Genomic DNA, 11,408 nt, shown 5'->3' on the forward strand with positions numbered 1-11,408 from the left:
ACAATACATAAGTTTAACTTGTGTAATCTTCGTACAAACTGTTGCAATGAAAGATGAAGTTTACGTATAAAATTCCGAAATTCTGGCATATAATTCTCAAAATCGAATGCGGAAAATGAATCTAACTTCCCTAAAAGTTTTACATCGTTCGCAAGATGAAATAAACCGTACAAATTATATGACATAAATTCTATTCCGTACAAATTTTCGCTAAGAATTACAAATTTTCGTAATGCTTTTTCTGCAAATAAGATATCTTCATCAGATGAAATATCGGACATAAGAATGCGGATACCACAGGATAACAATAAAAAATGTATATAAACATTCTGTGTCACTACGTTACATAATACAGAAGATCCTGTGTATATTAAAAATGTACGAAATTCAGTAGCCTTATAGGTTTTATATTCTACAATATCTCTACACCGACGAGAAAATTCACGTGGACAATAAACGCTAGAAGAAATCAATCTTGTTGAAATTATGTTTATTTATCTACCAGACAATTTTGACACGGCATACTTCCCTTCAAGCTATGCAATAATCAATTTTTTAGTCACCCCAAGCAAAACCAAATGCATGTTTTCAAAAGGAACATTTGAAACTAATCCCATTGGAAGTACAGATAATGGACTTTCACCATTATGATGTTCTATATCTATACACATTTTATATTCAAAATCAGTTCGTAATGGTGAATCAAACTCATTAAATACCATTCTATTAGATGCTCTAAACCCTTCAACTTTGCATTTAGAACATGGATTTAAAGACATGTGACCTCTATGATTTAAAATTAATGCTCTTGCTGGTGCATCTGCAATAAAGCATTTAATGCGTAAAGGAATTTTTCTATCATGAATAGATACTCCATCATTTTGTATCACTTGTAGAACATCATTAACAAATCGTTCCATAAATTTATGAGGATCACATGGTTTCAATTTTCCTATATAAACTCCAGCTATAATAGGTTTACTATTTATATTTTTTATTCTATATTGTATTGGCCAAAATTGTCTAGATTCATTCAATATTGCACCATCTGTGCTTATATCTATAATTATTTCAGTAGGTAATTGATTTACAGGTATGCATATCAATCTATTTTGAAGAGTTGTTTCGAAACCGATATGAACGTATTGACCTGAACCTAATGGTATAATATTATAATTTGAATTTTTTGGTGTTTGCAGAAAAGTTTTAGTTAAACGTGGTAAATACGATAAACAATGATGTGATCTCAAAATACGTAAAATAGCATCACCTTGTACATGTGTAATATTATGTATGACAAAAACATTACGTAAAGCAGAAGTAAATAAATATTGATGATTGATCTATTATGAGTTAATAGCTGATTCTACATCTGAGTCAACAGCTAATTCTGATTCTTTCTCTATATTTGCATGCGATACTTTTGAATAATTAAGATAATTTTTTTCATCTGCAAAATTATTGGGCTCAGACATTAATTCTGATTTTTCAGAATCGCATTTTACTGCCAAATTATAAGATTTTTCACATTTTTCGTAATTCTCTTTCGATCTTAGAAATAATATTTGCCTTTTCTTTTGCGATATGCTTTTATGCGTAAAACTTTTACTATACTTTAATTTATTTGAATTTGCTATATTATATAAATAAAAACATTTTACTGTATGAAATCCTGACTGTTAAGTATGATTCGGTTCAGTACAAAATCATTCGTTTCTTGCGGCAACGCTGTAACAACAAAAATCTGCAATGAGTATAAACAAATTTAATTATTTAATTATTAGAGTAGGGGTTATAAGAAGATTATTAGTGAGATTAATTTGTTTAATTCAGATTGATGTAAAACGACTTATTGCTTATTCGTCAGTTGTTCATATAAATATATTAATATATTCAATATTAATGTTAATAAAGATAGGATTTATTAGATCATATATTTTAATAATTTCTTATGGATTATGTTCATCAGGATTATTTTTTATAGTAAATTTATATTATGAACGTTCACATAGGCGATTAATATTTTTTAATAAAGGGATATTAAATGTAATGCCTTCATTAAGAATTTGATGATTTTTTTTTATGTTCAGCTAATTTTTCTTTTCGATTTTCTTTAAATTTTATTAGAGAGATTTATATAATTAGAATTTTAATTGGATGAGATTTATATATGATAGTTTACTTAATAATTATTTGTTTTTTTAGAGAAGTGCTTATTCTTTATATTTATATTCATATATTCTTTATGGTAATGTTTATATAGAGGAGAAATTTATAAATATTTATTTAAAAGATTATATAATTTTATTAATTCATATTAAACCATTAGTTTTATTAATTTTAAATTTATGTTTATTATATTAATTTTTAAGAAGTTTAAGTAGTTTATTTATAAAACATTAATTTGTGGAATTGAAGAAATTTTTTTTATCTTAAATAAATAATTTATTCATTTATTCATTTGTTATATTTATGATATTTATTTTATTTATTTTTTTAAGACTTTATTATTATTATATAGATTTAGGAATTATAATGAAGTGATTATTATTTAATTTTAATTCAATTAATATAGAATTTTATTTATTATTTGATTGATTATCATGTTTATTTACTAGGATAATTATATTAATCTCTTCAATAATTATGTTATATAGTATAATTTATATAGGGAGAGAAATTTATATTGATCGATTTATTAAATTAGTAATTTTGTTTATTTTATCAATAATTATAATAATTATTAGTTCAAATTTAATTAGGATTTTATTTGGGTGAGATGGGCTAAGTCTTATTTCATGTAGTTTAGTAATTTTTTATTAAAATTATATATGTCTTATAATTCTGGGTTAGTAACTGTTTTATGTAATCGAATTGGAGATATTGGTTTATTAATATCTATTAGATTAATATATATTTATGGGAGATGAATATTTATTTTATATAAAGGTCTAATAAATTAATGCTATTTTTAACCTCGATTACTAAAAGAGCACATATTTCTTTTTCTGTCTGATTACCTATGGCGATAGCAGCTCCCACACCAGTATCTGCCTTGATTCATTCTTCAACATTAGTAATAGTAGGTGTTTATTTAATAATTCGAGTTAATAAAATTTTGATTAATAAAATAATAGATAAAATTTTGTTGTGTGTATCAATTTTTACTATATTTATATCTGGATTAATGGCAAATTCTGAGAATGATTTTAAAAAAATTATTGCATTGCCTACTTTAAGTCAATTGGGTTTAATAATAATAATTTTAAGATTGGGATGAAATTATTTATCATTCTATCATTTGTTAACTCATGCAATCTTTAAATCATTGTTATTTATATGTGCTGGAATTATAATTCATTTAATAAATGATAATCAGGATATTCGATTTTGTGGGAATATAAATATAAATATATTTCTTTTACTATAGTAAGTTTTTATATTTCAAGATTAGTTTTGATCAGATTTCCATTTATAGCAGGATTTTACTCTAAAGATTTAATTATAGAATCAATTTATTTAATAAATATTAATATATTTTTATTATTTATAATAGTTTTATCAATTTCTTTGACTGTTTCATATTCTTTTCGATTATTTTATTATATTTATTTTGATGAAAATAATAGAAGGTATAGGTTTTATTAATATAAAGAAAAAAAGTTAATAAAATTTTCTATAATTATTTTAATAAGATTAAGTTTAATTAGAAGTTCAATATTAACATGATTATTTTTTTTTTGATAATTATTTTATGTTGTTAAAAATTAATATTAAATTATTAACAATTTTTATATTATTATTAGAGATTATTTTAGGAAATTTTATATATCTAAAAAATTTTACAAGTTTATATTTTTATAGGTTTTTTTTATATCTATATGATTTTTAAATTATATATAATATTTATATAAATTTATAAACCATTTTTTAATTTAGGTAATAATATATATGAAATAGATAAAAAGTGGATTACATTTACAAGAAAAAATTTAGTTTTAAGAGAGTAATTAAGGGAATTAGATTAAATGTAAATTATTATAAAATTTTTATGTTTATTTTTATTGTAATTTATGTATTAATAATAATTAAAGAAAATAGAGTCACGCGCGTTTGTATGTGATCTTACCGGTTAGATCGATATGTCTTTGATATATTATTGTATTATACACATTAGTATAATATAGATATAGAATGAACGAGAGGGGAACATATATGAAATGGTATGTTACGAGCCTTTTGGAATCACATTAAATCTAAATATTTATATTCACATTCCTAGATTGGTATACAAATATATATTTGTATTTTTTATATACTTTTAAACCAATTCATAAATGTGACTGTCAATATTTAGATTCAATGTGATCTCAAAGACCTAGCTAGCAAAAATTATTTCACATCCGTAGCAAAAGCGTTTTGTATTGATGTATCGTAAATTATAAGACACAGACAGCAAGAGATACATTGAATTATAAGAAACATGCAACTATTGTATAAGAGATATGTCGAACAAAGAGAAATTTAAGCATTTGGCTGATTGTTTTACTTACTCTTTATTTTATGTGCTTTTAGATTTTATTTTATATCCTATATGGTACTTTGTCAATATGCGCTGCACTTCTGCGTTTTAACAATTTTTTTGCAATTATATGAAATTCTATTAATACAATTTGATTCACAATCAGTCAATTATACATAAGTACATGTTATCCCTTTCCTGCAGCAAAACATTATAACATAACGAAAATCTGTAATAAATATAAACAAATTTATGTAGCTACAATAATATATTAATAAGAATTTTAGGAAAGAATAACGGCATTCGTATCAAATATAAGAATCAAGTATAAGTTCACAATAAAATACCAGAAGTTTAAAATATCCGATTAACACTTCTGAGGTTAATTTGTGTTGGATTTATAAATAATGTTTTATCGAAAATTACCAAATATGTATACATATTATAAAAAATATATAATATGTATAAATATTATAAAAAATATCTTTTATGCGAGAATATCAATAGTATTTGTTTGCAGTTTATTCGATAAATCGGTTAATCGAGGATACAATATGCATATAGAGCTAACGATCTAGACAAACTGAGAGGAAAAGAAGGTCTGGGAGAATCATCGGGCGCCGGCGGAGCAACGCAGAGGTGAGAATTTATTATTTATTAATTAATTGTTCTGAATCTCAAAATTTATAAAATTATTTAAATATATTTCTGTTTATTATCGTACGCTTGGTATGCAAAATCAAAGAGTACAATAATAATTTTACAACAATTATATAATTATTGCAAGTGTCGCTATAATTTCGATTATTGATTATGTATTGTATTTGTTTGGTATAGATCTACGAAGTAGATATAGATCTCAATGCAGTCAACTCCGTTACTGCGCATCGGATGGTGAGTGAATTATATTTTATTACGAGGTAACGGTTTTGTAATGAGTTGATTGTAGATTTTGAATTTTAAATAGACTGTAGACTGTAGACTGTAGACTGTAGTTACTTCCGTTACCTCAAAATAGATGAATGGATTACTAGATTATTAGATTAGATTAATATTTCATTTTAAAATAAATAGAAAATATTTTATAATACTTTTATAATACATAGATTTAAACTAATTTATTTGATATACATACTAATGATTATTAATTGCGTGTATGATTATAAATTTTTTAAATGATTATATAATCATTAATAATTTACTTTTATATATATACATTAAATTTTAATTTTTTATAATCCGATTCATAAGGATTGATAATTTGACTTTACATTAGTTAGAGCGATATATTGTAAAATAACATAAGTGTATATGATAAAAGATATTTTGCGAGAATTTTATCGCGAATGAAAGAAAAACAAAATTAATAAACAAAGTATCGCGGAAATTAGTTGTGACTTAGATCATTGACGGAGTTCGTTACCACCCACGGACGGGAACGGATATGGCACGCTGTTTTGCTATTTAATACCATCATAAAAATTCTACCAAATTAAATTGATACTCAAAGATAAGAAATTAGTATTATATCTAGACATACTTATTTATCGAATTATTATTAAGCTATAATTGAAAATGCAGAATTTGAATTATGTCTAGACAAAATATTAATCTTGGATTTATTTTGTTATGGAAAATTTCTTGGGAATTAAAATTATGTGCATAATTTTAATTCCCAAATTTTTATTATGTACATACCCAGATAGCACAAAACATTCTCAGGATCATCCTGAATATATCCAGGACGGTTCAGGACATTTGTAGGATGTGTGTGTGTGTGTGTTTTAAGATATTATCATAAATATATTTATAAAAATTTAATATTCATACATAATTATTTTTAGTTGTGTCGGCTATTTAATATAATTTAGAAATCTTAGGTATTATAATAAGTATTAATGTCCTATAAATGTCCACTGGATAACCCCTGGATGTCTGTAGGATATATCTGCCCTGTCTATTGTATTGGATGTCTTTTGGATTTCCAGAAGACATATATTGTACATGTGCAATTAATTGTTAACAATATTCAATATTAATAATTGAATCTGATACGCACATTTTTATATATCCAAAATTATTATTTATTTAATATTTCATGAGAAATGTTACTGTCCGCAACATTCCAAAAACTTTACAAAAAATAGTATTCAACCGCTAGTTCGTTTGTTTACCGCTATGCGACGCGCGAACTCGTATTTGAGGTTTGGTCATGAGAATTATATAAAGCTTGCAAAGAGCAACTGACAGGAAATTATAGATGTAATTATTTTTTATCAGTTCAATTTCTGATACAACATAGGGTGTCCAGATATTGGATTGTTTAGAAAATATTACACGGCTCAAATCCGGAAGCCAAACCTAAAATATTCATATACAGCACGAAAGCCTCAAATATTAAAGAACGTGAACTATTTTTAATGTTAGATTTTTGGCAATAAATAACAAAACATATTAGGTGTACAACTTTGCTTCCGCCGTTTTCCTATAGATGGCTTTAGCGGTAAGTAGTGGTCGAAATAAATAGATCATAGACGTCATGCAATAAACTTGGGCATCTGTCAACATAATCCCATAGAAACATTAGTCGATTTGTGTCTGCATCATAAAGTTATTCTCGATTGAAAATGTCAGTTTACGAGCCAAATTCTCGTTATTTGCGGGAGATTTCAATTTTCTGCTTCAATATGAAGAAATTTGCGACTGAGGCTCATCGAATGCTCTCAAATACTTATGGTGAAGTCGCTATTAGTGAAAGAACGTGTCGTGAGTGGTTTCAACGCTTCAAGAACGGTGATTTTCACGTCGAAGACCGGCATAGCGGTGGAAGAGAGAAGGTTTTCGAAGATGCAGAATTGGAGGCATTACTTAATGAAGACTCGAGTCAAAGTCAAAAAGAATTGGCACGATCATTGGAAGTGACTCAACAAGCAATTTCAAAACGCCTCAAAGACATACAGGGTGTTTCAAAACAACCTTCTGTCCTTACAATGTCATATACTTGACACTATTCTAAGACGATTTTTCCTTTGCCAAAATTTTTTCCGAGGCTTAGTTTTTAAATTATAAGCCAAAATACTTAACGAATTACGGGCCGCGTACACAAGGCAGGCAGGAGCGGAGCAACTCACCGTCCCATACTGGTGATTACGTGAGGCGCTCGCTGCGATTAACTGTTTGCTACATGGGGTGTATGTGTGAGAGAGAACGTATACGCGTATACACACAAATACACATTCTTTCTTTCTCACTTTCTCTCTCTCACTCACTGACTCTTACCTTGTATGTAGAGATTCGTTGCCCTCATACGACTCAATAAGTAATATTTCCGTGTGATACAACGAGTAACTAGCAAACTTTTTTTCACTCACAAATTGTACCACTTATCGAACTTTTACGTATTAATCCACGCACTTTATCGATAAACTGAATTTATTAAAAAAAAACGATGTTATTATACGTCATTATATTTTCATATTTTATAGTTTTATGTTTTCAAAACTATCGAATTTACAATGTCGGAGGCTCGATCATGGGACACATGATAGCGTCCGCGTCGATCACGCGTAATGTGATACATTCAGTTGTTCGGCAGCCGGCAGCCGGCAACGCTAGTACCGATATAACTTGCTTGTTGTCGTCGCACAATTTCCGCATCGAATAACGCGTTTCTTTCTTCGAGATATTTTAATAATTAATCGGTAGTAATCGGTAGATTGTGATTAACCGTTATAATCGTTAATAAATTCAATTTATCGATAAAGTGCGTAGATTAATTCGTAAAAGTTCGATAAGTGGTACAATTTATGAGTGAAAAAAGTTTGCTAGTTACTCGTTCTATCATACGGAAGTATTACTTATTGAGTCGTATAAGGGCAACGAATTACTACATAAAAAGTAAGAATCAGTGTGTGAGAGAGAGAGAGAGAGAGAGACAGACAGACAGACAGACAGAGAGAGAGACAGAGAGAGACAGAGTGCATGTGTGCGATCAACTGTTTGCTACACGCAATAGGTGTAAAAGAGAAAGACAGAGAGAGAGAGAAAGAGAGTGCGTGTGTGTGATCAGCTGTTTGCTATACGCGATGGATATAAAAGAGAAAGACAAAAAAGAGAGAAAGAGAGTGCGTATGTGCGATCAGCTGTTTGCTACATACGATGGGTGTACCAGGTATATAAATATGAAACCGGAATTTTTGTATAGAAAATACACGTTTATTGTATGAAAATGATAAAAAATATTTTATTCGAAGTATTGCCCATTGCTAGCTATACATTTTTCCCATCTCTCTGACAATTTGTGGATGCCACGCCAAAAAAACTGTTGCTCCTTTGAGGCAAACCAGTCATCGAGCCATTTTCGTACATTTTCGTAAGAAGTGAAGTGCTGCTCAGCAAGTGCGTGTCCCATCGATGCAAATAAGTAGTAATCGGATGGAGCCAAGAGTCTGGTGAGTAAGTCGTATGCGAAAGTATTTCCCAATTAAACGCCTCAATCGTTTCCTTAACCAGTTTTGCTGTGTGTGATGGTGCATTATCATGAAGCAAAATCACTTTGTGTTGCCTTTTTTGATATTCTGGTCGTTTTTCACGCAAAGCTTGATTCAAATCGATCATTTGTTGTCGGTAGCGTTCAGTATTAACGGTTTCGCCAGGTTTTAGCAGCTCATAATAGATCACACCCTTTTTTCACGTTCTTCGTTTCTCACGTCAAAATCGCCACTTTTGAATTTTTTAAACCACTCAAAGCACTGTGATTTACCAAGAGCATGCTCACCATAAGCTTCGACAAGCATTCGATGCGATTCTGCAGCAGTTTTCTTCAAATGGTAACAGAAAATCAATGCTGTCCGCAAATCGTAGTTTCCAGGCACAAAATTCGATATGTTCAACGCTATTAAAAACTATGCTGTTGTATGAAACTTGTATTGTTGTGAGTTGAAAATCTTTATCAGATGTCAAAACAAGAAAATGGCGCCAATGACGCGGTTTGACGGTAACTACATTGACAGCTAGGGCTATCTATGGACAAATTCCGATTTCATATTTATATACCTGGTAAAAGAGACAGAGAGAGAGAAAGAGAGAGAGAAAGAGAGAGAGAGAGAGAGAGAGAGAGAGAATGTGTATGTGTGTGTATACGCGTATACGTTCTCTCGCACACATACACTCCATCGTATGTAGCAAACAGTTGATCGCAGCGAGCGCCTCACGTAATCACCAGCATCGGACGGTGAGTTGCGTCACCTCTGCCTGCCTCGCGTACGCGGCCCGTAATTCGTTAACTATTTTGGCTTATAATTTAAAAACTAAGCCTCGAAAAAAATTTTGGCAAAGGAAAAATCGTCTTAGAATAGTGTCAAGTATATGACATTGTAAGGACAGAAGGTTGTTTTGAATCACCCTGTATAACCAGTTTTTTACAATAAAGCCTCGAATTTCGGAAAAAAAAACGGCGAAAGCAAAGTTGTACACCTAATAATTTTAATTTATATTTAAATTTTAAAAATTGCTCTTTAAAACATACGAAAAATATCCCTAACATATCCTTTAAAAATCCTTAGAATGTTCCACAGGATGTCCCTGGATTCTCCAGAGGTTAGTATACGGCTATCATTTATTCTTTCTCAGGACATCCAGAGGAGATCCAAGGATTAAAATGGGATATCCTGAGCATATCCTGCATGTATGTCCTGGATGCCCTTTGGACGTCCTAAGGACATCCTTGTGCTGTCTGGGTAATTTTAATTCTTGAATTTTTATTATGTACATAATTTTACTTCTTAAATTTTTATTATGTCTAATCTTATAATTTTAATTCCCGAATTTCTATTATGTACATAATTTTAATTCCCGAATTTTTATTATGTAAATTTGAATTCTTGAATTTTTATTATGTACATAATTTTATTTTTTGGATTTTTATTATGTACATAATTTTAATTCTCGAATTTCTATTATGTACATAATTTTAATTCCTGAATTTCTATTATGTACATAATTTTAATTCCTGGATTTCTATTATGTATATAATTTTATTTCCCAAATTTCTATTATATACATAATTTGTTGAACTCTCGTAGAGACTTGAGACGATAATGTTGGCAACAATGAGTAATGAAAATAGGAGGTCATCATATAATAGAAATTCGGGAATTAAAATTATGTACATAATAGAAATTCGGGAATTAAAATTATATACATAATAGAAATTTGGGAATTAAAATTATGTACATAATAGAAATTCAAAAATTAAAATTATGTACATAATAAAAATTCAAGAATTCAAATTTTATACATAATAGAAATACGGGAATTAAAATTATGTACATAATAAAAATTCGGGAATTAAAATTATATACATAATAAAAATTCGGGAATTAAAATTATGTACATAATAGAAATTCGGGAATTAAAATTATGTATATAATGGAAATTTTCAATAAATATTATGTCTTGACATAATAAAAATTTCTTTCGATTTCAAATTTAGTATGAAATCTAGGATTAAAATGACAGCAGCACGTAATTCTGATTTTCAATTTTCATTATGTCATGGCATAATTTTTATTCACCACAATTTTGTTAGGTCATGACATCCCAGACAGCACAAAACATCCTCAGGATCATCCTGAATATGTCCAGGATGGTTCAGGACATTTGTAGGATGTTTTAAGATATTATTATAAATATATTTATAAAAGTTTAATATGCATACATAATTATTTTTAGTTGTGTCGGTTATTTTATATAATTTAGAAATCTTAAGTATTATAATAAGTATTAATGTCCTATAAATGTCCACTGGATAACCCCTGGATGTCTGTAGGATATATCTGCCCTGTCTATTGTATTGGATGTCTTTTGGATTTCCAGAGGACATATA

General features: G+C 28.4%; 1 pseudogene; it reads left to right on the plus strand.

The window, feature by feature from the left end:
• The first annotated feature begins 285 nt into the window (after positions 1-285).
• On the plus strand, positions 286-11,188 carry LOC138935302 (NADH-ubiquinone oxidoreductase chain 5-like; annotated as a pseudogene).
• Positions 11,189-11,408: the final 220 nt, after the last annotated feature.

This window comes from Polyergus mexicanus, unplaced genomic scaffold (genome assembly GCF_030449975.1).
Source record: "Polyergus mexicanus isolate NDT 795.1 unplaced genomic scaffold, iyPolMexi1.0 SCAF_8, whole genome shotgun sequence".
Taxonomy (NCBI): domain Eukaryota; kingdom Metazoa; phylum Arthropoda; class Insecta; order Hymenoptera; family Formicidae; genus Polyergus; species Polyergus mexicanus.